The sequence below is a fragment of the Rissa tridactyla genome, chromosome 2, assembly GCF_028500815.1.
Source record: "Rissa tridactyla isolate bRisTri1 chromosome 2, bRisTri1.patW.cur.20221130, whole genome shotgun sequence".
NCBI lineage: Eukaryota > Metazoa > Chordata > Aves > Charadriiformes > Laridae > Rissa > Rissa tridactyla.
The window spans coordinates 63,718,843-63,741,469 of NC_071467.1; the positions used below are offsets into that span (position 1 = coordinate 63,718,843).

Below are 22,627 nucleotides of genomic sequence, written 5' to 3' on the forward strand. Positions count from 1 at the left end.
ACCCCACTGCAATGGCCCTGAAGAGTGCCAAATGCTGTTTAATCAAGATACTCTTATCTACTGAAAAATACCGTGCAATAAGAACATAAACGGTAAGCCTGCATGTTCACAAGTGACTGCAAAAAAAAAAGGAACTGCATTCCACCACAGATGTCAAAAGACTCTTTAGCTCATACTTCTTTAATTTTGATATTATACTACTCATGTGACTTGGCTTAAGAAAGCCAGTAAGAACATAAGCGTGTCAATATTATGGTGTCTCCGTGAGCTTACAAAACATGTTTTACAAATTGCCTCCCTCCCTTATTCAGTTTCTCTTCAGTCTTATTCAGTTTCTCCTCTGAACTGCACCCTCTGAAAAATAAAGTACCGCTTACGAGTTTATATGACCTTCAGATGATAGCCTTAGTGAACAACTGCTGTACACTGTCTCATCTACTTAGTTCTTTCCCACTCCTTCCAAACACCCGTGCCGTGGATTAGCACCAATTCTCACAGCACGCCCCACGCCGAGCGAGACAAGTTTATCCTACGTACACCCCTGCACGGCACAAGTTCACAACCGTGCAATCCGGCGCCAGGAGCGGCCGTGGCACAGGCCGCACGTACACAAGGCTTTGCCAGGCGCGAAGAAAGGCGCAGTTTCGAGCACTCCCAAGGCCGCACCTGCTGCCTCCTCGGCACGCAGACTCCCCGGGCAACCCTCCGGGGCTCCCGGGCCCTTCCCGGCGAGTGAGCGGGGCAGCAGGAGGAGGACACCGCTGAGCACCCGAGCTCCAGCGCCCCCACCAGGCCCGGGCAGGGGAAGATGGCGGCGGCGCCCGCCCCGCGCGGCGGCCGTTGTGCGCAGCCCCTCGCGCCCGGCGGCGGCACGCGAGACGGCCGTTGGGCGCTCGAGCGGCGCGGCCCCACGCCGCCTCCCGCCCGCGGTCACGTGAGTGGGCCTCGCCCGCCTCCCCTCCCTCCCCGCGCCGCGCGCCCGGCGCGGGGCGGTGACGCAAGACGCCGAATCTACGGCGCGCCACTTGTGACCAAGATCCTCACAAGCGGAGGCGGACGGCTCCCCCCGCCCGGTAAGCGCCGCCGGACGGGCCGCCGCCGCTTCGCCCTCCCGCTCGGCGGGGCGGGTCGGGCCTCCGCGGAGGGCCTCGGCGGGGGGGGCAGATGGGGTGGCGGGGCGGCGTTGGGGCTAGCGGCCGGGCTGGCGTCTCCCCTCGGGCTTTTTGGGCCTCTGCGCTACCGTCGTTTTTTTTCCCAGGTTCCCGGTGGGCGGGCGGCCAGCGGCGCTTAGCCCAGCCAATCCCGTCCATTGTCTCGCCCCCGCCGCACGTCGAGTGGCTGGGCTGCCGAGGGCGGGAAGAACGCCCCGCGTCCCTATTGGCTGCCTCAGCGGCCCGGTCCGCGGCACTTCCCTTCCGCTCTGCCTCAGGCGGCCTGCTGGGGGGGGAGGAGGAGAGCAGCGGGGCGGGCGGGGGCGGCGGGGGGAACGGAGGGGAACGGGGCGGAGCGGGGGCGCGCACCCAGGCCGGCTCCGTTGCGGCTCCGGCAAGCGGGTGCTGTGGGGGCTGCCCCTCCCGTTCACTGGGGCCGCCGCGCATGCGCGGGCCGTGAGGCCGGGCGGGGCGGTGGCGGCCGCCGAGTCCCGGCACCTCCCTTAGCGGGCGGGAAAATGAGGGGATACCGGCGGGGCCGCACCGTACCGTCCCCGTTGGGGCGGCCGACGGCCCCATCGCCCTCAGCGCGGCGGGGGGGAGTCGGGGCTCCTGCAGCCCCGGCCCGGTTACGATCTGAGCTGTGGTACCGTCGCGTCACGGTGCCATACTCCGCCGGGGCCGTGGCTTGGTCAGGCCCCCAGCACGGGCAGGAAGACGTGACTTTTGGCTTGGGTTCAGCTCTGCCTCGAATGCGTTTTTGCTGCTCAAAACCCCCATTTTTCCTTAGTCTTTCTCCTTTCCCCACAGTTGTGTTAGCTTAAGTGTGGATGAGCTTGAGAAGTTGTGCAGCTGGTAGTGAGCGACAAAGCGTCTGACTGCCAGAGCTTTGTAAGCAGTTCTTACTAGTGGTAAAAGACCAGTTGTGGCCGTTTTCCCTTTACTCTGCTTAATTCACCAAACAGAGCAGTTTCTGAGTCACAATCACTTCCTGCACTCATGATCTTCTGATTTTCAGCATGGTTTTGTTGTCGCTAGGGTGTTAGCGGACTTGAAGGGGACCTGCGAGATTGCACTCAGGAAAGCGAGTTCCCATAAATAGCCACAAAGGTGATCAGAGGGCTGGAGCACCTATGCTATGAAGACAGGCTGAGAGAGTTGGGGTTGTTCAGCCTGGAGAAGAGAAGGCTCCAGGGAGACCTTATAGTTTTCTTCCAGTACTTCAAGGGGGCCTACAGGAAAGATGAGGAGGGAGTCTTTATCAGGGAGTGTAGTGATAGGAAGAGGGGTAACGGTTTTAAACTGAAAGAGGGTAGATTTAGATTAGATATTAGGAAGAAACTCTTTGCTGTGAGGGTGGTGAGACACTGGAACAGGTTGCCCAGGGAAGCTGTGGATGCCCCATCCCTGGAGGTGTTCAAGGCCAGGCTGGATGGGGCTTTGAGCAGCCTGGTCTAGTGGGAGGTGTCCCTGCCCAGGGCAGGGGGGTTGGAACTAGGTGATCTTTAAGGTCCCTTCCAACTCTAACTGTTCTATGATTCTGTGATTCTAATAGGTTTCTAAAGAGTTGTGCATCTTCTGTGGAAAAGATCATTAAACCAAAACTAACTGTTTTAGGTGGCGTTTGAGGGATAGGTTATAATTTCGTTTAATTTTACTTGTTACGACAGGTTTCCTATTGCTTCTTCAAATAATTAGCGTGACTTGTGAACTGCAATGTTAATCTTAAATGTAGTGTTAGCTGAGGAGAAAGAAAAGGAAAAAGCATTTAATTTGCAATCTGTATGCTGTAGCTGTTGGTGGTCGCAGAATTTGTATAGTTGTAGTTTTAATTCTTGTTTTCCTGTACCCTCTTTTGTTTGTGTAGTCGTCCTGATGCAGACTTGGAAGACCTTGGGTTTGTCATGTATTCATATTCATCTATATCATAGTAAGCATGATGGTAACACCTAGGGAGTAGTAAATAATGGAAATCCACAAGTGCAAGGGTAATAGTGGCAGGAATGATTTGCTGATGGTGCAAAACAATAATAGACTAACATATAATTTAAACATTGTGTGTAATTTGCTGTGATCCTTACCTTAATAATCTAAAGGTGTGGCCTGTGAAGACTGTAAATTTTCTTTTTCCATTCCTATATCAGAACATGAGTAATCAAGATGCTTGCATGAGGCTGGAGCTTTGGATGTTGGGATCTATATTTTCCCCAGGTCACACCTCTTCATGAAAGATGAAGACAATTACAGGCTTTGGTTTGGTCTCTCCTGCAATCTCTTAGACTATTCACAGCAAGTTACATTCATCATAGAAGTAACATTACAGTCATTCCACCCTTATTTCATAAATTATTTCAGCATGGACATATAATCAGATTGTAGCTTTTATATATAAAATATGGAGCCTGGCAGTAATTGTATAATCCATACATTTTTAAAAAGTCAAATGCACTGATGTGACAGCATGATGATGGACTGTGACTTCTTCAGTATGTTCAAACTTGTCAGTTTTATTAGCATTTTGGGAAATGTAATTCAAACGACCTGAGTTAAAAACATTGAGCCAATCCTTTACTATCATTCTTCTGTGGGAACTATTGTATAGTAACAGCATCAAAAATTTCTAATTTATTTGCATGAAAGTTTTCTTTGTTAGAAACTTTTTTAGAACTTAAGCTCTGTTGTTTCCTTTTATAGAAAAACATTACTTGGAGAGAATGTGTGTGAAGCAGATGTCAGTCACAATAGTCCATTAAAATCAACCTTTTGTAATGAAGAACAGCAGTTTTGTATTAGTGTGCACAACATTAAGAAAAACGTAGCTTTGGTTTACCCAATTGTTGTTTTATCTTTTGTGTGTGTATACACTTGTGGTTTTGTGCATGTGCTAAAATATACAGACAGGTTGGCTTATGAAGTGGGCTTGAACTGGAATTATTGAGCGGCTCCTATACTAAGATGGTTTAGAATTTACATGTTCTCTTTCTTGGGAAACAAAAAGGCTGCACTGGATGGATGATCCATCACTCAAATAAAAATGTTGGTTTAAGATATGTCTGGTCTAGTCATTCATTCAAATTAATGCCGCGGTATTCTGGTGCATGTTAAAATCACTGCGTTCGCTTTTTAGATTGCACATGCTGGAGTATAGGTTTAGTTACTCTTTTGAAGTGAGCATATCACCAAAAATAGGGCTTGGGGAGCGGCGGAGGGAAGACAAGATGACATGATTCAACAGATGTAGCGTCTGCTATTCTTTCAGTGACTTTTTTTTTTTACGAGGGTTGTGGTGGCGGAGAAAGAATAGCCACTAGGCATAGCCGTCTCTGTTCTGTACTTTCATTTTGGTAGATGGATACTCGGCAGCTGGCCAGCAGAGCACTCTTGGCTATGCTTCTACCCCAGAAAGGTATTGTTTTCTGTTGGCCTTGCCAGCTCGTGGTAGCGCAGCCGCCTGAGGTACAGCTGCATACAGTGCCTGGCCAGCGGCAGCGCAGGCGTGGGAGCTCCCCCAGGAACCGACAGGAGTGGAATGAGCAGAACAAAAAACAGCGGTTCTTGGTGGAGGCAGATGCGTGTAGGAAATGAGCAGTACGTCACCTCGCTGCTGATGCTTAGTGCTAATAAGCAGCATAGGATTAACTGTGGATGTCTTCGAGAGAATGAATTAGAAGGGCCGCACGGGAGGTGGCATTGCAAACCACTGAAATGTTGCTTGGCCCAGCATGTCAAAAGTTCTCATGAGATCTGTCTGATAACATCAGCATGGTTTAATCTTTGGTCTGCCTGCCTTTGCATTCGACATTCTTACAGCGTTACACGAAAGTATATGGAAGTTTGAATGAAATATACCTACACCTACTTGTCTTCTAAACTGGGTACTTTTTAAATTTTTGTCATTTTGGCCTATGCTAAGACATAAGCTCAAAGTCCTTTTTAGCCCGTATGTATAAAACTAGTGAAGAAGCAAAAATGTGTAAAGATGCTGTTCTTGTAATCTGTAATTTCTCACCTGCAGAAATTCCAAAGGTGTCTTTTGCTTCGCAGAAAGAAGTTGTATGCTTAAAAGAGGGGAACCGCACCCGCCTTGTTGCTCTGCAACTGTGAATTCTGGTTACCCTGTTTCTGCCTTCTGCCAGCAAAGGGTCTGTAGTTACAGACGAGTCTGTAGCCCATTCTAGGTGTTTATGTTAAATAGAAGTGTGGAAATGTTCTTATTTTATTTAATATCAGTTCTTCAACATATGAAGATGAAAAAAGGTTGTGTCCTAAACTTACAAACATCAGCAATTTATAGCTTTAGAGCAGAAAGAAGTCTAGTTACCTTCTTTCCTCAATATGAGAAGGAAAACTGCATGAAGTGCTAGTCAATTCACGTTTCTTTACAAAGAAATAACCCAAGTGCCATTTAGAAACAAGCAGTAATGATGTTCCAAAAGTAAAATGCTTGTTTGCGTGACTCATGACTGCTTTCCAGTCCTGCATTAGCAGAGTTGTTGATTGCTGCTTTTTTGCTTTGTTTTGGTTTGTTTGTTTGTTCTACAGCAGGCTGACCTTTTTTCTGAGTAGTCTGGCCTGCTGCTGAACTACTGTCTGTAACATTATGGGTTATATTTAACTGGGCTGTGAATGTTCTTATTTTCCTTTGGTCCTTAGTGGTACAGGCATAAATTTTAATTGCCTCTGCCCTTCTGAGTCTAAAAATACAAGCTGTTGTATGTGTGTGTGGCATATGCAATGGCCAAGGAGGAGGCATGCAGAGTAGTTAGAGTATACAGTATTTCAATGTCTGGATCTAGATGTCCGCATCTCTATAGCTTACTGGTTTGCTACAAACATATATATAGATGCTTTCCTGTCTGGTATTGTCTCATTGTAGTTAAAAAGAAAGTTTCTTGCTGTCCTTAGCCCCATCTTTGGTATTTCAAAAGTCTCTTGCAAAATATAGGTACAAAGGTTTAAGAAATACATATAAATGTTATGGCTTGAGAAACCCACAACAACTTATTGTAGTTTAGACAATTATTCTATCACCCAGTGAACCCTTCCCACCCAGGAAGGGGAATTGGGGAAAAACAAGGAAACATGAGGGTTCAAATATAAATAGATTTAATAGGATAAGACTAAATAATTAACATTAATAGTACTAATGAAGCAGTATTGATCTTGATATCAATATAAAATATACAGGATTATACTCAGTCAATTCTATGAGTAGGAAGCTGTGCACTCCCAGGAGAGGACAGCAAATGCAGGACACTGCAAGCGCAACGGCTTTGGGAGGAAGGGAAGGGATCAGGGGTCCGGCACCAGGGCAAGGAGTTCTCTGGACCGAGAGAGAGAGAGAGAGAGTGTTCTAATTTATATTGAATGTGTTGTTCATGGTATGAAATAATTCTGCTGGCCAGCTTGCGTCAAGTGCCCAGGTCTCGCTCCTCCTCATCCCTGCACCTGGCAAGGCTCGAAAACACTGAGACCTTGAAACCCCGCATACCACAGCTGGCTATAAAGTAAACATTTTCACAAATTCAGACACTGGAGTCTTCTAAAAGTGCAGTTTCCCCAAGCATTAGAAAAGAAATTAGTCCTGTGTTGCTCAAACCAGGACAATGTTAAAAATCACTGTAATTACGAAGTGTAACAAAACTCATCCAAATAGTATTATTAACTCATCATTTTATATATAAATCATTGTTTCATGTGATATTTTTAGTATGGAATCCATACAGTTATGTGTTATACAAATATTTCTGTAGGAAACATTCCAGCAAGAAGTTTGAAAAGTGTGGAGATCTTGACAATTCTAATTTAAGCAAAGACAGAAACAAACTGTTCTGGTGTCATTTGGATGCCCTTAAGAGCTCCGGTATGGCTTTATGCTTCTGGATGCGTGAGTTCTCTCTTAAGGCAGGTTTTCAAGCTTGGGCTTGCTTTGGAGAGCCTGTGGCCTGCGCCCTTTTTCCATTTGGTGGGTTAGTGGTTGGTTTGTTTGCTTTTGGTAAGTTAGTAGAACAGATTTGCCATAAATGTATGAGATAGTTAAAACCAGAGCTGGTTTTAAGACAAGCCTTAGCAGGAGGACACTTGCGTACTTGACCTGTACCCGTGGGACGTAGCATGTTGGGACCCCCCACTTGCGTGCTTGAGGGAAGAGCGTGAACAAGGGTGACCTAGCGGTCTCGGTTCATGTGAGGAAGCATCAGACTCGCTGCTCAGGGGGTTTGGTGCCTCTGGGAAGCACCGCGCTGGCTGTAAGGTGTGCCCAGGGCTCGCTGGAAGCGCCAGGTTTCCTGCTGGCCTTCTGGGAAGTCCCATGTGGCCAAAAAGCGTCAGATTTCCTGGCATGTGGGGTGTGGGCGGTAAGCTCACAGCTTCTGAGGAGCACGTCTTGACGTTCACGTGATGCCCAGCATATGTGCCCATCTTTCTCCCCGAGAACCATGGCATAGAAATAGAGCACTTTTGCATTTTGCAGTCCCGCGTGGCCTGTTAGCAAGGAGAAAGAAATGCCTGCTGCATGCTTGTCTTCCATGGAATGTTTAAGTGAAATCATATGTTATTTTAAGTTGGATTGTTCCCAGTACTTGGGGAAAGGATAGCAAACTCCAGAAATCCAATAAAGGCAAAATGTTGCTCTCTCCTGATTTCTTGCTTTTTAACACATCTTCTGCAGGGGTGTGTTGACACTGGATTTGGGACACTGGATGTGCAGCAAGGATAGCAGTGATCCTTGTGTTTTGTTTTCTGTTGGATTTGTTACTTTTGTCTTCTTCACTTCCCCTTTTCGATGCCAGTGAAGTAAAGGCTGTTTCTTTTCATGCTCCCCATGTGAGGCAAACCTGGATTTATCTTACTCTTTAAAGGGAAGGGGGTTCTCGCCTTATGTCATATGAATTGTTAATAAGATATACATTTTTGAAAAGTCAAAATGGAAAAATAAAAAAATCTAAAAGCACCCATAAGCTGCAGCTTGTTTGTTTGTTTTGGCAGCTGGAGAATAAAGTGCAATGAATACTAAAAATTACTAGTTTAGCATCTGTATCCTTTACTGGGCACAGCCTGATTGTTGTAAGTCAGAGCTAATTTTTTTTGGATGGGATCCAGTGCTAGCATAATATCTAAGTTCAAAGATACAGTACATAAAAATGTTTTCTGGATGTTGTCTTCAAAATCTGCCAACTTCTTTTCTATTGTTTTCAGTTTTATTGGTACAACAATGGAATGATTTGAATTGCATTTGGTTTTTTTTCTTCCTGTTGTTTGCATTTTCATTTTAAATTATTTACCAGTCTGAAGCTTGGAGATGAGAGCCTAATGAATGCTTTTAAAAATAAAACCTTCTTCTTTAAGCACGTTATGCTTCATGTTTTGAATTTATAACCCAAGTCTTAATGAATCGTTTCCTAGTTTCTCTCATCTTGTAAATAGGACAGCTCATAAATTCTAAGTTTTACCTATACAATGGAAAGATAATTCCTGTTTACCTTAAATGAAAAGAACTGTTCTTGTTAACAAGCTTAAACTGCTAATTAGGGGTAATATGGCAATAAACGCTATGTCAAACCTTTTAGCAACATGAAGATGCAATATTTAGTTTTTGGGCCTTTTTCTGGTGCATTCCATGTAAAAAGACAGTGTGTTGTGGTTTTTTTGAGATCTCATACATGTGTCAGGTTAATAAAAAGTATTTTAAGGAAAACCAGTGGCCTGTAGGTCCTCACAGGAAGCAGGTTCACTTCTGTTCTACATTTAGGGCAATATGTTGGTGCCACATATGATAATGTTGCTATAAGCCTTGCTACTGCAAGGCTTCAGGTAGATGGCAGACATATGAAAGAACCCTGATGACTTCACGTATATGTGTATGTGGTGTTTTGTTAACAGTTAAGTTATTCTGCTCAAAAAAAAAAATAGTAGGACTAGCAGTAGTTGCTTTGTTTTAAATGTACATTAATGTAATTTAATCAGGAAGGAAAGAAAACCTGGGACTAGAATTTGATGTCATTTACCTGACTATAAATCGGACTATCTCCATTTAGTTTAACAGAATTTTTTCAATTTATGTCAAAATGATCAAAATCAGAACCTGACACAAGCTATCCATCTCATAATTTGTGCATACAAAACCAAAGAAATAAAATTGTATTTTTTTTTTTTTCAAATCCAAATCTCCCCCCAAAAAACAGAGCTTGGTTTTTGAGCAGAGATTGTGTAAAACAGTGTTACTTGTTGCTACCAAGAGCTTTGCACATATATTTTATGAAGAAACATTTTTTTTTTTAACTGTTTCTGATGAGACTCTAATTGTCAAAGCTACAGACTTGTGAATTTGAGAGCCATTCTAAGGCTAGGTAGCTTGAAAATTCTTGGCAAGTATTTTCTTTGACTTTGTGTGTGCCTCTGATGATACCTGCAGAGGGTTGTATGTAGGCTTTGTTCTTTGTCTGATTTTCTTTATGTCGCCCAAGGAGTTTGCAATAGGGATGGCAACCTGAGAAAGGAAGGAGAGGAAGAGGCTGAAGGGAAACGCGAGGTAGGTCTGGCGTTGGAGGTGTCCCTTGTGCTGCTCCAAAGCAGACACCTGATGAGACATAAGGAGCTCCTTCTCTCAAAACTGAGGAATCTTCCTTGGGTACAAGGTTATTAGGTACAGTAGACAGTTCTTCAGAAAAGACAAGTAAAAAACCTGGCAAGGCATTTTCCAGCTTTGTTTGGGCTACTCGGTTTCTTCTTTCCAGGTGAAAAACCTTTGCAGGTGGAGGTTGACTTGCAGGGATACCTGCTCTTTTTCTTTGTTCACATCATCCTGATTTTTAACGTTGCTGGTATCAGTACAGTGTATTTTGGGGTACAGTGTTGAATAAACTTTTTTTTGTCAGAGAATGCATGCCTTTGTATTTTGTATGCAAAGGGCAATTACCCTATCGGGGGGTAGATTTCTGAGGAGGTGGCATACAGGCAGAGGTAATGCATTACACCAGCTACTATAGGCAAACTTTCAGGCATACAAGCTTGGTTTCAAATCTGCTGCTGATACCAAGATAATTAAAATAGACTTTAAATGAAAACCAAGTTAATCTCTGAAGTTTATACTTAAATGTTGTATGGATATGCCGAAGTGTAAGAAGTATGTCTTTTCATGGGGTGAAATAATATTTTATTTGTACATTTGTTATAAGTACTCAAAGGTCATTAGACTTTTAATTACAGAGTTTTAAATGACACCTAATCTAACTGACAGTGTTTGTGAAAACTTCAGTTGATAACACTGTGTCCGTGGCTTCATTTTGATTTTATTTTTAAATTATTTTTCATCCTTCTAAATTATGTTTCTAAGCTCAATGGTATCTGTTTTGAGAGAGGAGAAATACTTCACGTATTATTTAAATTTTGTTTGAATAAACCACCTAGAAAGTGCAGAGAAAAAGAATGGTACATTCCCTAGAATAAAATTGCAGTAGGAATTTTGCTTTCTAGAAGATGATGTTCATATTGCTGGAATTGCCTAAGCCATCAGAATTGTCAAGCATAAATAATTACATAATTTCACACTTTCCAGTGAAGTCAGACCCTGATTAAGAAGTTGACAGCCTGAGAGAGTCCGCTCTTTGACAGTGATGTCTGTATTCCCTAAATTTGTAGAGACTACCTCTAGGAAAACAAGACTGAGCTTTAAACCTTGTACTTAGTACCTTTATTGACAAATGGAGAATATTCTTTTTCTTAAAAAAGTTTTCATACTTTAAATACACAGATGTTTCAGCTTTTCCACTTTCAGCTAGCGTAGATTTTTGCTGATACCAGGTCTTCTCGCTGTCTTGGTCCTCACTGTCTTTCAGTATGTTTGATATTCATATTTCTTTTTTATTCCTTATTCCTTGCTGTGCTTTTTTTCTTCCTTTTCTTAAACAAATAGATAATATGGTAATATGAACTCTAATAGGAAAAAGGCATTGTTTAACTCAGTTGGGGTACTACTAATCCAGTCACCAAATGTAACCATAACACAGCATGCATTTTAATTATTAAATATAATGGAAACTTTGCATTTTAAATCTAGAGCTATAAACCACTTGTTTGAAAATGCACAGTTCAGCACTATGATTTTAGCTTGCAGTGAATTACAGGGCAGTATTCTTTGATCAGTTATTACAAGTTGAAGATTAGTAGCATTCAGTGCTTGTGTTAATTTTGGGAATACATGTAGGAGTCACTGCAGGTCAAACTGAAGCTCAGGCCTGTATATTTTTAATGATTTAGTCCGTTGGCTGGATAAAGCAATGTAAAAACGTATGGATAATAGAGTCATGCCAGTCATTACAAATAAGAGTAACTTAAAGGAACATTTTCCAAGGCTAGTACTCCTCCAAATTCCAGTACTTTGTAAAATATGCTTTATTATTAAATACAATATTTTTGAGGTTTTTCTTTTAGATACTTATTTGAACAGTCCTACAAAGTGCTCCTAATGCACTTTTGATGTCTTTCCACTAAGGAACAGCTGAATGGAAGAACAACTAATGTGTGTTTGCTTATGTTTGGTCAATACTTGTTTTTGTAATGAATACATTTTTACTATAAATAAATACAATGAATTGAAATAGAAAATCTTAGCATCTATGCACTTTTTAACATAAAAAAAATAAAAATACTGTTAGAGCATATGTGGATTTTACTGTATCATCACGAAAACTTACTGATTCCTGCTTGAGATGTGCAGGCTTGAAGCTCTGCTCTGTTTTCAGAAGTAGGGGACATCACATTATTGCTGAGCAGCTCCAATAGGCTTGGAGGTGAGGGCTTCGCTTAGGTGCCTTCTTCAGGATGCTGGGACAGCTGACATGCCATGGGTACAAGAACAAGGCTCTCCAGATATGTGAGAGGTAAACAGTGCGGTAGCAGCTTAGCAGAGCCGATGTTTTCTTCCTTTTGTCCAGGTTGTTAGGCCAAACAGCTCTTCTTTTCTGGGTTCAGGACTTGGGCTTGCTGTCTTTCTCCTCTAGCTGAGGAGGCTGTCCCCCATGGGTTGAGCAGGAGATGTTTTGTTTTTTTTTTTTTCTTTTCTCTGTGTATGGTATGTGAGGTGCCAGTACCTAACTCAGGACTCCAGATCTCACTTTCTGTTCCAGACATTTTAAAGCTTGGCATTGAGCATTTCAGCGGTGCCTGACATCCCTGGTGCATACAGGCTTAAGTAATTTTGGACTGTTGAATATTTGGAATTGAGTGCAGATTTTTGTTCCATAGGGCCAACCAAACCCTTAAAGCATCCTTGTCACCTTGTTCAGCCTTTGCTTTTCCTTCATCTTTTTCCTTTTTGTGGTCTGGCATAAACTCCATAAACTGGTAATGGAATTTACAATTGCAGCCTTTATTGTTGACTCTGGTTGTTTTAAGGATATGTTTGTCATAGAGCACTGACTTTCTCATTCTTTCTCTTGCTCCTCGCTATTCATCTCTATTGCAAATCAAATTATGATATTAAAATAATTATGATATCAATGTCTACTAGATCCTTAAAATTCTTACTTTGTAGTTCTTTTTGCTCATGTACCTTTTTTGAGTGTGTGGCAGGAGGGTGTGTAGGTAATACCTTTCTACCACTTTTTTTTTTGTTTGTTTATCCACATTTCGGAAGTATCCTCTGCTGTCTATGTGTGCCAGATTAATTTAGTTCAGCAAAGGGTCTTCATGTGGAGGTTATTCTTTTAACCATGACCATCTCCAAACCTGAATCGCTGTAGAGAACCAGTGAATCTGTAAACATTACTCATATGTGGTGTTCCGGGGATGGGTTGCAAACTATGTACAGCCTAGTGGACTGTAGTTAAAGAATTGCTAAGTGAACGTCTCTTCTGATGAATAAAGTTAGTTACGGACTAAATAAAGGCTACATTTGAACCCATGGCCTTGGTTTCCTCTGAAGGAAGGAGTGCAGCATCATCTGGGGCAGCCGGGAGCATCTCTGGATACCTTCCCTTGTGCCCCTGGGACAGTGATGGCAGGTAGCTCCCTAGCATAGCTTGACCAACTCACCAGCTGCATTGTGAGAAACAAAGCAGGGTTTTGGTCCCTTGCTGCTTTTTTTCTATTCCTTTCAGACCATAAAATGGGGACTCTGAATATGAAGGTACATTTTGCTTTAGTCCTTTTTTTGTCGTGCTCTAGGGGAAAGCTGAAAATAAGATATTGGTAGTAGGAAATCGACAAGGTTGTAGCCTACACCTTAAGGTCATAGGTTGCTTGTCTCTTGTTGCCTTATTTCACGCTTCATTTTGGAATCTGCCTTCTTACATATAATTGTTTTCCATGCTGTATTAAATAAAGCCCTTTTAATACCCTTTAATTCTTTGGTTTCCATGAACTTCTGATCTTTTTTTGGCTAGTTTTATCTTTCTGTTGCAGTTTTCAATGCACCATACGTTGTCCAATCTCCAGTTCCTGATTTCTCAAGTCTTAGGTCTTTTAATTGGGAGAGTCCATTTTTACATGTTCTTTCTTCTGTTGCTCGCTTATAAGATGTGATGGTTTGTTTTGTCTTGTCTTTTCTCCCAACGCAGATGATTTTAATGCTTCTTGCTGTTCTCACTCATTTTCAGCGCGTCCGGTTCCCAGTAGTACGGATGACTCCAGGAGACAGCAGTAGGACAGGGAGGATTCTCCTCCCCAGTTTGCCAGCCTGCGCCTGGCGCAGGTCAGCAGCAGCTGGAGGTCAGTACCCGGCATCCATCCGCCCAGGGGCTGCCATGCAGCCGGCTGACCATCTCCTGCCGGTTCCTCAGGGTGAAAGATGGGTCTGAATTACAGTAGATGGCCCTTATTTTACTGATTTCAGTTGCTAAGCATTAAAGTTTTTAGTCTGATTGCTTTTCTCCTTCTTTTCTTTCACATCCTTTCTCGCCTTCCGCTTGGAACAGATTTTTTTTTTAAATTTGTAAAAGGAAAAGTATACCAACTCTAAGTATGAAGTGAATTTTTACAGCCAAGTTATAAATTCCAAAAACTAGGGGGTTTATAATGGAAACGCTTAAGGGGGAGAGGGGAGGGCGTGGTATAATACATATGTAACCTTTTTTCCCTCTCTTTAGTGAATAGACCGTTTAAACTAAATTAAGTAAAGGATATAAATTCTGTTGTTTCAGTTTTTAATATTTCATGACTGATTTTATAGATAAAAATTACATTTAACAATAAATATGAAGAAGAATTTATACAGCCTGTTCTAGTTTGATATGGAACAGCAAATCCCATTTCTCTGTAGCTGTAAAGAAAATTCATTATAATGTCTTTGGTTGTAAGAGATGGCTTCATTGTGATTAGTTACACTGATAATAAAACAACCTTTTTACAAATGGCACAAGATACATGAGATCTCATGTGTCTGCCTTTTAATAGCATTGAATTTGTGCATTTGCTACCTTTATTCTGTAGTCCTTTTTTCATTTATAATTGGGCACTTTTAAAATCTACAAGTTATTAAAAATAGTCTAACGTAACTTAATTTTTCTTTTGAAGCATTCTGGAGAAGGAGTTATTAATGCAGCTAAGCGTTCTTAATTGTTGAGTTCTTAAAATAAAAAAAAAACCCTAATTTTAATTAGAAAAATGTGTTTTTATGTAATTTTGTTCAATTCTGAATAACAAGTTTTGGGGATAAAATAATGAAATATGGATATCTGACATCATTACTTTCTGAATCTTTTTTAAGAACCTGAAGAAATATGTTGACTTTCAAATGCCCTGTTCCCAGTGACTTCAGTTGGATTTAGACATATGTAGGTATTTGAGTCATTTAAAACAGAGATAGTGGCATTAGGATGCCTACTAAGTAGTTGAGAGTCCAAGTGTACACATTTGGGGGGGGAGGATTTTGTGAGGAATTCATAGCCGTTAAAGAGGTATTTATTTATTTTTCCATTTTTCATGCATTTAAGAATACTTACATCTCCTTAGCACAATAATGCAGGAGTTTGATGAGAAAAGTATAATCGTTGTAATAAGAACCTTTGCATATGTATATTGCTGTGATTTGTGCTGTTACAGGGGTTTAACCAGAAAAATCTTCTGTATTGTTTAGTTTATAGAAATAATATTGGATATTAGATTCTGGAGAAATGGTGTATATGCAACAAAATTATATTTTAAATTGTAAAATGGAATTACACAACTACTGTTGGAAGTGAATTCCTTGCTTGCTTTACATGAAAAGCAAAAGAATTTGGTGCTATAGAATGAGGAAGGCTGCAGAGCTGACAAAACAGAAGTTGCATTAATTATCAAATATTTATGGAATTTACCGGAAAGTGGAAATCTGAATCATAGTGCTTGGAAAAAATAGGATGTAATGCTCGAGTCTTCTGGATAATACAAGATGGAACAGCACACTTAACATTAGGTTTCACTGTAAAAGACATAAACCAACATTTTTGCTCCTGTTGTCTGTAAGCTTTAATTCTAGATTGTTGTCTCTTTTCCGTTGTTGATTACAACTAGGAAGAAAAATCCTGTAGCACTTGTCAAAAGTGTTTTCCCAGGACGAATACCAGGAGTATGACTGTTGATGACTGAAAAACGGGACTAAATATTCTTCTTACCACCTGAGAGAAAAACGGGCTACGCCAGCACCCTTTGCTGTAGGAAGCAGCCTGTTTGGCTTGCAGTCTGCTTTCTGTACCTGCGTTGCTCCATCAGGTGAATGGGCTGGGTCTGCGATCAGGGCTGCTGGATCAGCGGAGAGCAGCACGGTGCCACAACGCTGCCCTGTCTGCGGTGGGGAAAACCGACTTTGTGTCGCAGCTGGGCTCCGCCGTGATCAATCACCACGCAGATCGCCCATAAGGGTGAGCTTGTGGTCCCTCAGATCCTGGGGGCGCTTGAGCTGAGCGATAGCCTACTTAGTAATATGTCAGTTTTTTCTCCCAGGAAAGCGTTGGAGCAGGTGTAATTTCTTACTCTAGCTTGGTCTCCGGGTACTTGCCGGTGGTTGCCACAGAATATGTTTCCTGCGTTCATTAAAACCTATTGATCTCAGGAAAGTTTGTGTCGTTGATTTTAACTCGGTGCTTTTCAGGGAATTAGTAGTATTTTTAGCAATAACACTCTCGTAACATGTTCCCGAGAGAGAGTGATGTATCGAGGAAATACAGAGGCCATAGGCATGAGTTGCAGCCCTGACCCAGCTCCTGAGGTCCCCTTGCCCGGGTAAGCTCCGCATGGTCCTGCTGAGACCTCCTGTGACACCAGGAGCCATGTCCGGGAAGGGTCCGGCGACAGGCTGCGTTCCCTGCCCAGGAGGGGTGTGGGGAGCAGGAGGCAATGGAAGGGGCCACTGAGTTGACCGGCACATGTCATGCTACTCTGCAGAGGAGGAGGGCTGCGGTGCCACCCTGATCACGCCAGCCACCAGCCAGGTCAGCAGTGGCTCTGTGTGGCTGCCGGGCTACAGAGGATGAAGGAGACTCCCCTCCCCTTGGGCTCTGTGGCTGATATTTCCCAGGGAGCTGTTTGATAGCGTGGCTGCCGACCGGAGATTCGAGTTTGTGACAAACCAACAACTGAAGGAAATGCACTGTAATCTTGTGTAGCTGTTACACGGTGTGCTTCAAAATAATGAGAAGATTTTGCACACTAGATACCCAAGTAACAGGAAACTAGTAAGCAAGGTGCAATTCTTAGGTGTAACAGAATGAAGCGGCATCATTTTTGTAGGTATTACGGAAGACGTCAGGTCCCCAGTGCCACTGATCCTGACGTCGCACTGCATGTGCCATTTCTGCAGAAGAAATAAAAACTTTAATTGCCAGGTGAGTCCTTGTTCAGGGATGCACTTGGACACATGTGTCTCATGTCAAGCCTAGGAGGAATCCTGCTGGCACTGTGCACGTGCTTAGGCATATTGCTGGTTCTGGATGATAGCTGAATTTCAGGGACTGATTTAGGTCGGCACCAAATTTGTTGGATGGAAACAAATAGGCATGGGGGGAAATGGGTGCTATTGATAAGCAGTGTCATTTGCAACCTTCACGGTAGTAGTTCCCAAAGTATCAGTACTGTGAATGCTTTGAACAAGAGGCAAATGTGTGTTTTATAGGTGATGGTGGTGTTAGCAAGGGGTTGTCCGTCTCCTCAGTTCCTTCCTTCCTTCAATTCTAGCTGGCTTGGACCCATCCTGGGGAGATGTGGTTTCACTGCACAGGCCATGGTCCAAGGTGGATGCTGCTGAGGCACCCCAGTCCTTCTCTGCCAGGTGTACAGAGCCCTTTGCTATAGCACTGCCTCCTGCCTTGTTCACCTCTGCTTTCCATCCGCTGACCAAGAGTGCGTTTTGCTGAGGAGAAGTGGGAGCCTGCTCAGCTTTCAGCCTCTCCTCTGTCATCTGCTGGAGTGAAGGCACCTTTTGTAGCTACATGGCTTAGTTCTGGTGAAGGGCTTGAGGGGTTGTGCCATAATGGTATCTCTTGACTGGTATCACAGGTACCAGAGAAGTCACGAATAGTTTTTGTATCATCTCATATTGCCAGTGCTTGGACTTACGATGCCACTGTCACACCTGTATGCCTCCCATTGCTCTCTTGTATTGGGTTCCATTGTGACACAGACAGTGATGGAAATTAGAATAAAATTCTGTGGAAACCCCCTGAACTGTTCAGAATGCAGAAGCTTTAAAAGGCGTTCAGCGACTTCAGATGAAGCATGAGTTTGTTCACCTGAAAGCAAATAACAGTTATTTTGGAGGAAGCCAAGCTTCGCGCAGCTATGCATGGTTTAAGGCTTAGTGATGATCATCGAAGGTTATCAGGAAAAAATATCCCCCTATGCGTTGCGGAGGAGATGGCAGCACTGTTGTGATTGCTTGCACGTATTGTAAGAAACCAGTAAGGAGAAAAGGTGTGATTTGACATGCCGCTTTTCCCCTGAGCATTAAGGGTTTATCCCCTCTGCAGCTGAGAACTTTGTACAGCTATCACCTCTTAATACTAATATCTAATGGTGGTTATTAATTTCTTTTTGTTAGAGATGCAGTGATACAAAGAAGTGAAGGCTGCTACTTACGCTTTGCTGGAGTGTGCCGGAGGACTGGCGTGCTGTGGCAGGGACGTGGGGCAGCATCTATAGCACGGAGACCTTCCAGGTGCACCCCTCTGCCAGGCAGCCCCCTGCTTCCACCGTGCTTCTCCCCCATCGCTCTCTGCCTTATTTAAGCAACCGAGCTGGAAAATAAAAACAGAAAAGAAAGCCTGGGTTTCATATGTCTTATAGGGTTGAGCTGAAATACTTCCCGTGTGCTCACGTCTGGTTTATTGTACAGAAAACCAGGTTTTGCCTTTATATAATAAGCTAATAGTTCAGATTGTTGAGTATGTCTATGTGCTTTAATACCGATAATACAAATATATACAGATATGTAAACGCACATGTTCCAATGAGTGTATATTCTAATTGATAATAATACCAGCTGTCATTTCTGTAGATAAAGCTTGCCAGAGAAACGTGTCACACATTTCTGTTTGATCTTCTTTTCTGAGATGAAATGCAATTACTTCCTTGTGTGCAGTGGCCACCAGGTGTCATCAGAATGCTTTTATTTTTATTAATTTCTCCTTTTCTTTAGAAGCACATGTACAGTTTGTATTCTTGTCTGGAAACTTTGTTAACCTACCACACAAATAATCCTAACTCCTTATGTTACCTATTCAGCCAAAAACTCATGCAGCTCTTTTCAGCTGAGCTACTTGAATAAGCTGCTGAGAGGAGGAAAACAAGATGCACAATAACACAGAAGCGTGTGCATTTACACACAAATTATTACATGCATTCTTTGCCCCAGTCATTCAAAAGATGGAGATAGATACAGTAAGCTAAACCATGTGGGCCTGGTTTACATTAGTAGAATGTCATTAAAGAACTACAGGCAAGGCAATTAAAATGATTACTCAGAAAATACTAGTGTTTAAAGCATGTTGAATTTCCTTTTCTATTTTCTGCCATCCTTCCTCCTTTCTATGCCTTTTCTACAGTTGTGGTTGTAACTTCACATTAAATGTGAGGTGTTGTATTTTGTTTGGGTTTTTTTTTGTTTCATTGTGGCTTTTTTTTCTTTAAATTATTTATTAATTTGGTTCTGGATAGTTTGGCATACTTGCAGTAAGTGTAGATAAAACACATCCAAACTATTATCAGCCTACCTTTAATTTAAAATGGTTCCTTTTTTTTTATCTTCAGTGAGCTATTTCTCGGTGAATAGCTGTGTAATAAATAACTAAAAAATACTCAATATCTTCTTTTTATTTTTTTTGTTATATAAAAAATTAAAAAAAATGAAGAGAACATTTCAATGCAAAAAAAAAATGCATCTTTTTTTCTTTTTTTCCCCCCCTACTTCCTTTTTTCTAGTTTTTTCTAGTTCCTACTTCCTTTCTGGAACTTGGTTCAACTTAATGGGAAAAAAAAAGTGTTCTGGGCTGTCAGCTGGTGGAGACTTGGCCATTTGTGTTAGCCTGTGCTGCTGCTGCTGCTGCTGCTGCTGCTGCTACTGCTTCTTCTTCCTCGAGCCTGCTCATGCTGTGTTGGTAGACAAATGTGTCCCAGGCTGTGATGATGGAGGCTTCTTGTTGCTTTTCCTGAGATTACAGTAGTGTAAAACAAGGGGCCAACAAAGCCATCTCTTTTTTATTGTCTTTTAGGTTTAATTTTGAGCAAAAGTTGATGAAAATTTAGTAAATTTGGCAAATATTGAACATGAGAATAGCAGTCTAGGAAATTCATACTGCTTATGTTTTAAAGGAGAACAGAGTCGGGGGCTTTTAGGAGCAGGTTTCTAGGGTAAAAATTCCAAGAGCCAGTTTCCAAGTAACAGCAATTTCAACTTAGTGTTATCTTTTGCTACCAAAGTGCAGGAAAAAGTTAAGACTTTCAACATTTTTTTTCCGGCTGTCAGCATGAGATGGTGCCTGTGCGCTTCCTCTGATGAATTCCAGCATGGTCCACTGTACGTAAGAGGGTCCTACAGCCTATGGTAGAAAAGAGGTTCAAATTGCATTTACTTTTTGCTTTTCTCAAGTTTTAATTGGTGAAGTTGGTGAGAATTGCATCTCACATGAAACCATGTCATTCTGAGAGTTCCTGGAAACCGCGGGACTCATTACTGTATGTTAAAAATGAACATTTCTTTCCTGCAAGTTTCCTTCCCAGACCTGATAAACTCTCTAAAGTGTTTTGAGAACACTTAAACAGTGCTTTTCATCCATAAATATCACAGTGCTATACTAATATGATCTTTCTTGGATCCTCAGAAGTTTCTGTTGGATGTTTTTATGGTATAGTTATATGCATGCCTCACTCTGGAAATAGCCAAAATTCTTTGAATTTACAATTCAAAATATACAGACCTTTTTAAATTTTCAAAAATTGAAAATCTGGAGGTTGTTCACTTTTTAGGAGATGCTAATGCATTTCCTCTTATTCTGTCTTGGGTGTGCCTATTGATTCTGACAGCACTTAAAATGACTCTGCATCCATGTCTTTCTTTTTTGACTCCCTCTTCAAAGCTGATACAATCGGTGGTCAATGCTGTATTTAGCAGCATTTGGCTGTTTCTGAAGTGAGTGGGTGATGGACTAGGAAGCCTTCCCTTTTTCTCTCTTTTTTTTTTTGTGTGTGTGTGAATTAAAGTATGTATTCTTCATGTCAGGAATTCTTAAGAATTTCCTTTATGTTGGCAATTTCCACCCCTCCCCAGAATGACTTTCAGTGGTTTGGAAGTAGAAGCCAGAAGGATGTGAGTTGTAATGCAGGGTGCATTTCCCCATGATGCCGTTACAGGTCTTCCTGATGCCTGCGAGAAAATGAAGTTCATGGGTCCAGATAACTTGCTGTTTTCAGTGATAGTCAAATGATGACTATCAGTGGGCTTTTTATTTTGTTATTTTAACTATTGTAGATACATCAGTGTGGAAGTTTCAAAGTCTTTAGTCTTTGAAATCCTGTAGCTTGTTTGGAAGTCTCCTGTGGAGGTTCTCTTGCCCTAGGAAAATGAGTGGCTTTACATGAAGAACAGGCTCACGATGCAAAGTTCAAAGTTCCGGCATTCTTGAGCTGCAAAGGGAAAATACATGTTTGCAATGGTTAGCATCCAATACTCCTCAAAATAAAGGTGATCTTTGTTCCATTTGAACCAACAATGATATTGTCTTCTGTGTTTCATTGTTGAGGAGACTATTCTCTTGGATTAGTCTCTCTGAAGGAAGTGAGGTAACTTTGTAAGGCCATAAGACAGACCTGTGATTTGATTTAGGAAGGATGTTATGCCCTTGAAAATGAGAAGATGTTTATTTGACACAAAGGTCGTATGTTGAGTTGTTCACATTCAGTTTTGTGCAGGCTATTTAAGGAGCTCGTTAAAATGATTTTGCTTTATTATATCCATGATTTCATTGAAAGAATTAATTGTCTGAAAAGGGGGAATTTTTACTGGAAAAAAAAAAAGTAAGTCTGTTTTCCATATGTCACATCCTTTACAAACACTGCAGACTGGGTATTGAATACTTGGAGACGGTAATACACTGACTGAGAAGTGCTTTGGGAATTCTAATGCCAGGATTAGCATAAAAAATAAAAACCAAAGTGGAATTTAGTACTTGTAAATTTACTTTCTTTGGGTTCTTCTGTACAAATTCATGCCCCTTCCCTCAAAGAGCTGGCATAGGACCAAAATGAGAAGTAAATAAAAATGTATTGAGCATCAAGTTAAGGAACTTTGCTGTTCATTATAGGTTTATGGATCATCACTAAATTGCTTGTCCTTCTGATCTCAATTTAAGATTACTACTTTCTAAATTTCGCTTGAGGATTAGGGCAATGCAAGTCTTACACTGAAAATCTTAACTGCACTGTCTCCACCTTTTCGCATAGAGGAATTATATACTATTTTTTGGACCAGAGGGGAAAAAAAATAGAGAAAACATTAAACCAAAATGTTCTCTATTTCCGTCAAAGAAAAGTTCTTCTGTCTGCAGATGACTGATGCTTTTGCTTAGAACTGTAGCAGATACTGTATCAATATACAAAAAAGTGTTGTAGGAAGAATACAAAAATCTGTGTTGTTACCTGGTAAAAATGGTGGTGGCAGCTCAAGAAGTGGTATTTTTCTTATTTTGTGTATTCGTCATCTTCTTTATAGGTAGTGAGATGGTTCTGAATTGTGACTGTGTCTTAAATTAGATTAAATATTGAAACAAAACCTCTATGATTGTGATCATTTGGAAATCCCAATGCTTGAAAGACAAGAATGTTTAGCTCTATTGGTTTCTGTGACACAGCCAAAGTATTATGTATTATGCATTTGTACATTTGGATATTTGGCCTATGCAGATGTAGCATATGTTGCATAAATATTTTCCTTTTGAAGATCATAAAAACATGTTTCACTTCTTTTGGATACTTGGAAAATGACTGAAGAAAAGCACTATGTTAAAGACTTA

The 22,627-nt window shown here is 41.7% G+C and overlaps 1 protein-coding gene across 1 annotated transcript in view; it reads left to right on the forward strand.

The window, feature by feature from the left end:
• Positions 1-939: 939 nt before the first annotated feature.
• The window catches only part of ZNF407 (zinc finger protein 407), a 350,778-nt gene continuing 329,090 nt past the window's right edge, over positions 940-22,627 (forward strand). The window contains exon 1 of the mRNA XM_054191717.1: positions 940-1,073. The gene's annotated coding sequence lies outside the window, so the exon portion shown is untranslated. The remainder of the gene's footprint in view (positions 1,074-22,627) is intronic.